This window comes from Bos taurus, chromosome 11 (genome assembly GCF_002263795.3).
Source record: "Bos taurus isolate L1 Dominette 01449 registration number 42190680 breed Hereford chromosome 11, ARS-UCD2.0, whole genome shotgun sequence".
In the NCBI taxonomy this organism is placed as follows: Eukaryota; Metazoa; Chordata; class Mammalia; order Artiodactyla; family Bovidae; genus Bos; species Bos taurus.
In genome coordinates, this window is record NC_037338.1 from 104,916,121 (window position 1) to 104,922,488 (window position 6,368).

General features: G+C 61.1%; 1 long non-coding RNA gene across 1 annotated transcript; it reads left to right on the forward strand.

The window, feature by feature from the left end:
* Positions 1-361: 361 nt before the first annotated feature.
* Positions 362-5,847, forward strand: LOC132346650 (uncharacterized). Its single transcript, XR_009496585.1, has 2 exons — positions 362-4,774; positions 4,947-5,847. It is a non-coding gene; the product is annotated as an uncharacterized lncRNA (long non-coding RNA).
* Positions 5,848-6,368: the final 521 nt, after the last annotated feature.

The window sequence follows — 6,368 nt, forward strand, 5'->3', positions numbered from 1 at the left end:
TGTCATCTCTGCATATTTATAGCGTCTCCGTGGAGAGGCTGTGCATTATAGAAACGACATTATTTTTCTCCCGGATGATGGGTATGAATGGGGGGCGGGCTTCAGAGGGCCGCGCAGAAAGGGAATTTGGGAACACCTGTGAGCCTCTTTCTCTGGGCAGTAGACGCTTTATTTCCAGCGGTTTACAGTAAGGGGTCCACGTGAAGAGGCGTGTGTCACTGCACGTGTCTGAGAGCTCGAGCAACGGTGGGTCCACCTCCTGCCCGTGAGCAGGCAGCTAGACGTGCGCCCAGCCTGGGGGGCGGGGAGGGGTGGAGTCCCCCAGCGGGGGCGTGCGTCCCACCCCTGGCCCTGCTGGCCCTGGTTCCCTGCTCTAGCTTAGAGCCAACACCAGGAGGGAATAACCAGAGCAGGGACAGGGTGCCATGTGTGGTGCTGAGCACCCCGTCATGGGGGGCATCCAAGGGGAAGCTGGACAGTGAGAGCAGAGAGGCGGAGGGGTTAGGGGTCCGCGGTCAGCCCGGCTGACCCCAGCAGTCTCTCCTGGCTGTGCTGTGCTCTGGTCCTGTGGCGGTGTCTCCGCGCTCACTTCCAGCCAGGCTGGCCACGTGGTCGAGGCCTCTGGGAGCTTGAGGTCTGGCAGGGGGCAGAGGTGAGTGGACCCCAGTGAGGCGTGAGCCTGACCTACCTCCTCCCGGTGGGAGGGGGCGAGCTTCCTGGAGGAGCTTTAGGAGGTCACGGCCAGAGTGTGGGTCTCCCAGGGCAGGCGGGCAGGCTCTGGACTTCACCTAAGGGCACTGGGGAGCCACGGCGGCTTTAGCAGGGGAGGGCCACGTCTCCATCCAACCTGAAAATCGGCTTGCTCCAGGGGCGGCGGTGTGAAACTCGCTGTGGGTAGCTCCAGGCACTGAAGTGCACCTGGTCTCAAGATCTGGGCCCTGGACAGGGCTTCCCTGGTAGCTCGGTTGGTAAAGAATCCGCCTGCAATGCAGGAGACCCCGGTTTAATTCCTGGGTCAGAAAGGTCTGCTGGAGAAGGGATAGGGTACCCACTCCATTATTCTTGGGCTTCCCTGGCAGCTCAGCTGGTAAAGAATCTGCCTGCAATGAGGGAGACCTGGGTTCAATCCCTGGGTTGGGAAGATCCCCTGGAGAAGGGGAAGGCTACCCATTCCAGTTCGTTGGAAGGACTGATGTTGAAGCTGAAACTCCAATACTTTGGCCACCTGATGTGAAGAGCTGACTCATTGGAAAAGACTGGGAAAGATTTTTCCAGATGCTGGGAAAGATTGACAGAGAAGGCAATGGCACCCCACTCCAGTACTCTTGCCTGGAAAATCCCATGCACGGAGGAGCCTGGTGGGCTGCAGTCCATGGGGTCACGAAGAGTTGGACACAACTGAGCGACTTCACTTTCATTTTTCACTTTCATGCACTGGAGAAGGAAATGGCAACCCACTCCAGTGTTCTTGCCTGGAGAATCCCAGGGACGGGGGAGCCTGGTGGGCTGCTGTCTCTGGGGTCGCACAGAGTCAGACACGACTGAAGTGACTTAGCAGCAGCAGCAGCTGGGAGATTGACGGTGGGAGGAGAAGGGGACGACAGAGGGTGAGATGGTTGGATGGTATCACCAACTCCATGGACACGAGTTAGAGTAAACTCCGGGAGTTGGTGATGGACAGGGAGGCCTGGCGGGCTGCAGTCCATGGGTTCTCAAAGAGTCGGACATGACTGAGCGACTCCCTTTCACAGCTCCAAAGCCACCTTGTTCTTGCCTGGCCATCAGCTGCCCTCCCTGTGGGCTCAGACTGAACAACCTACACCCCTGCTCCCTTCCCCCCACGTCTTCAAACTCCCCCTGCTCACTTCCGTCAACCAGCCCCTCGTCAGGGAGGCTCTGGGTCCTCGCCCTTGCTCCACTGTCCTCCTCCCTCTGGGCAGGGCCTTCCCTGTGTGGTCTTTCTGTCTCTTTCCCGCTGGGAGCACCGGGCTCAGCCCCATCACGCCCCTCCCCCAGCCCTTTAAATGCCATCCGCGTGGAGAAGGCTCCTGGGCTCCAGTCCACCCTAAGATCCAACCACCCACTCCGCTCCCCGATAGTGTCAGCCTCTCACAACCTTGACTGTGAGATTACCTAGCAGCCCGTCCAAACCGAAGCCTCCTGTCTTCCCCACGTCCATCTGTTCCTTTAACACCGCTGTTCTCCTCCGTCCGGCCCGGCTGACGCTGCTGCCCTGGTGGACACCCTCAGACACTGTTCTCCATGCACCCTCTGCCTCACTTCGCCCTCCATCCCACCCCAGGGCCTTTGCACCTGCCATGCCTCTTGGGAGCCCTGTGCGGGTGTTCTCACGGCTCCTTCCCTACCTCCCTGGCTCGTCTGCTGTGAAACGCCCACCGCACTTGCGAGAAACAATATTCTTTATTCACAGAGAAGCCACCTGTCTCCCTCCTGAGGGTGGCAACTCTGCTCTGCTCACGTCACAATAGGAGCTGGTGTGTCGGTGGTGGCAAGTGAGACACCAGGATCCCAGGGCCGGGATCCCCAGGCTCCCAGCACAAAGCGTGGACGGCCACCTGGGGTCCTACAGCAGCTCGCTTCTCCCGTCACGGAGTGAAGACCCTCAGACAAGCAGAGCAAACACCCAGCTTCCGGCTGCCGCCACCACGAGTCCATGACACAGAGGCCACCTCTCCCCACACGGAGGGACAGTGGCGTGAGGTCAGAGCAGAGGACGGCCCGCCACTCGTCCTGCCCTCGCTTGTCGCTGACGGCAGAAGAGGCTGGTGCCACTGGAGCCTGGTCTGGGGACTGGGGCTGGCGAGGCCCTGGATCTAACGCGGCCTCGCAGAGGTCCTGGGCGTCGGGGTGATACCCGGGGTCCCGGGACGGCTGCCGCGGTGGTCCCGTTGCCGACGCGGATGGAGCCCACGGTCCCGGAGATGCCGCAGAGCTGTGCACTCGGTCCCAAGGCCTTCGGCAGTGAGGTGGCTGTTCCCGGTGGATTTGGAGCCTGAGCCCGGACACCATCCCCTGTTTCATCAGCACGTCGCCCGTGAGCAAGTCCAAGCTGACGTTCAGGCCCCTGAAATGCTCTCCAGGGTGCGAACAAGCCTGTATTGCTGACTGCCCACTGTCTTTGTCTTTAGAGGCAGCTCCAATACTCTCGGCCAACTCTCTCCTAAAACCCTCTGTGGCTATTCATCTAACAAGGAAAAACTTGGCGTCGCCTTACAATCAGGGCAGAGACCCCTGCAGCCCCTGCCGTGAGGTCTGCGGTTCCTGGGGCCTGGCCTCGGGTACACTCCGTGGGGGGCCTCTCCCTCCGGGACCTCTCGAGTCTCCCCTCACCGCGTCTGAGCCAAGTTGTCCTGCTCACGGGATATGTCCATCCGTCCCCGGCCCCTTGTCCCTGCTGCCGCAAGCCGCCCCAGCCACGTGGGCAAGCCGAGGCCACCCTCGCTGGACGCTGCTGGGGCTGAACCAGGCGTGGTCCAAGGGTCCGTGCTACCACGGAGGCCTGGCGGCGGGGAGGAGTCAAGACCAGCTTGGTGGATGGAGGCCTTAGAGGGTTTGCAGCAGAAGCTGGGCTTCGGGGTCTAACTCAGGAGCTGGGCCAGAGAGTGGTCCCTGAGAGAGGGCGCCAGAAGTGACCATGGAGGCACGTGGAGAGGACGGGGGTCCTCAGAGGGGTGCACGTGACCTAGGGTGGGGATGTGGGCTGCCACTCATGGGGCTCTGGATTGGGGAGAGGGCTCTGAGACCAGGAGGGGCGGAGACAGCCTCGTGCCCATTGCTTCCGCCCAGCTCGGGGGGCACACTCCTTGCTCTCCTCCGAGAGGCTCGGCCCACGGGCTCCGCACCCTGGTCTGCTTGGCCAGGAGGTGCCGGAGGGTCAGTGCCGCCCCCGTGCTTGCTGCGGCGGTGTCCCCCAGCTCTGGTCCAGAGACGGCCCTGCCTGGCCGGGCAAGGGTGTGCCCCCTGGCAAAGTGGTGACTCCACTCTGTTGGCTGCTGTGGGCATCTGGCAGGAAGCGTCAAGGGCAAGTCCTTCTGGACCAATCATGCAGCGTGATGTGTGTGCGCTCACTCAGTCGTGTCTGACTGTGCGACCCCATGGACTGTAGCCTGCCAGGCTCCTCTGTCCATGGGGATTTTCCAGGCGGGAATACTGGGGTGGGTTGCTGTGCCCTCCTCCAGGGGATCTTCCCGACCCAGGGATCGAACCCGAGTCTCCTATGGCTCCAGCATTGCAGCGGATTCTTTACCACGGAGCCGCTGGGGAAGCCCTAAAGCCTGGCAGAGGCGCCAAGACCTTGCATTCAACCAAACGGAGGCGAGGGTGTCCAAGACCCACTTCATAAATCACATGTGCCCTCTGTGCGGGGGACAGTTAACAGCCCCCAGGGCTCCGGACCTGGCTGAATGGGGCTGGGGGGGCCGGGGAGGCTGGGAACCTTGCCACCTGGCCTTGGACTTGCCCTCTGGGGCAGGCGCTGGCCGTGTTTGAGATGGGGCTCTGCCCTCTGATGCTTGCTGACAACCTGCCACCTGTCAGGTATCCTGGGGCCGGGGCAGCGTGGTGTAGAGAGCCAAGTAAGAATTTGCCTCTTGCAGGCTGCAGACTCTGCTCAAGCAGTCTCACCTAGCAGAGCCTCGTTTTCCTGGTCTCTAACTGGGGAGGCCCTCTGCCTCCGAGCTGCCACGGGGCTCCTGAAGGCTGTGAGGGGACGGAGAGCGAGCAGTGGGCTCGGCCAGGCCGTGGGGACCCCCCGGTGAGTGATGGCTCCCTCCCCTCCCCCAGCCCTGCTTGGCCCTTCTCCTGGGGCCCCCGGGAACATGTGGGTGACTGGTCTCCGGCTCCCCTGTGGGGGCAGTCTCTCTGTGACTCCAGAAGTTATCCAGTAGGTCAGCATTTTTGAGTACCTACTGCAGGCTGTTTTCCAGGAGAAAGAAGGAGACCACAGAGATGCCGGTTCCAGGGATGTATCACCTTGGGGGAGGAGGTTGGACCGTCCGAGCCTTCTTACGGGAGTGAGCACACGGGCTGTGTGGGTGAGGGGTCCCCAGGGATATTCGGGGTGTGGAGTCTGAGTGGCATAGATCCAGAAGGCTCCCTCCAGGTGGCAGGGCGCCAAGGGAGCCCTTCACGCCTCAGTGTTCCCATCAGCAGAATGGCACTAGAGGTGCGTGCCTTGTTCTCAAGGACTGGGGAAACACAGGAAAAAGGAAGGTGGAAGGGGTCTACCCTCGTGGCCTGTGTGACGATGGTCAAGGGTGTGGATTCTGGAAGTGGCCCCACTCCCCAGGAGATGTGTGACCTCGAGCTAAGGAGCTTTATCTCTTTGTGCCTCTGTGTTCTGGTTTGAAAAACAGGGCTGATGATAAGCCCTGCATCCTGGGGTTGCTGTGTGGGTCAGGGTGTTCACAGACCTCTGACCCTTAGGGAGTCCAGGCCCCCAGGGAGGACCCGGACCTGTCGGCCGTCATCACTGGGTGTTTTGTGTCAGCTACAAGTTGGCACTTACCAAGAGCATTGCCAGTGACTGAACGACAAAGGCCTTTGCCATCTGCCTCTGCAGAGATCGGACTCCGGGCTGCTATAGCTGTTGACCTTCAGCGACCCTGAGGGCGTTCGGGGTGGAGGGAGGCGCTCTGTGCTCCAGGGAATCTGGTGGGACAGGTCTTTAGATAGTTGGATGTCTTTAGGAACAGATTTTGTGATCTCAATCCTTGCATCTCCTCATATCAGAGAAGCACTAACTCCCTTCATGGTGACATCAGATCCTCATGACTAACCTTCTGTGAAATGAGTGCTTCGTGGCATTAAACTCCCCCTTGACCAAAACCTTGCGTATTGGCCTTCCCCCACCGCCGCTTTGGAGCACACTCTCGGAGCCCTGCCTCCCGGGCTGCGGCCCTCGTTTTGCCCCAAATAAAACTCGGCTCGAGACTCTCGAGTTGAGCATCGTTTTTAGTCGACATTTGTTTCCTCTCTGCTCTCAGAGTGGGACCAACTGGAAGCCGCTCAGGTGCATGCGCGCTCAGGGGGTGGGGGTCACTTGGAGTGACAGGGAGGCAGCAAGCCGTCAGGACAGTGGCCCTTCTGGGTTGCGCTTGGAGCCGGTGAATCTGAGTGCTCCCGCTTCCCCGAATCCCAGGAGAGGCCAAGGAAGGGGGAGTACAGAACAAAGACGCGGCAGGAGGGGCCGAGCCAAGGTTTCCGGCAAGGTGGCTGGCCTGGTCCTTCGGCCCAGGAGGGTGGGAGGGGGCGTGCTGGCTGAGAGGGTTCGGCCCAGAGAAGCCGCCGTCCTGGGTCTGGTGGGGAGGTGGGGTCTGAAAGCCCTCCCCCGTCTCTCCCCCCTCCCC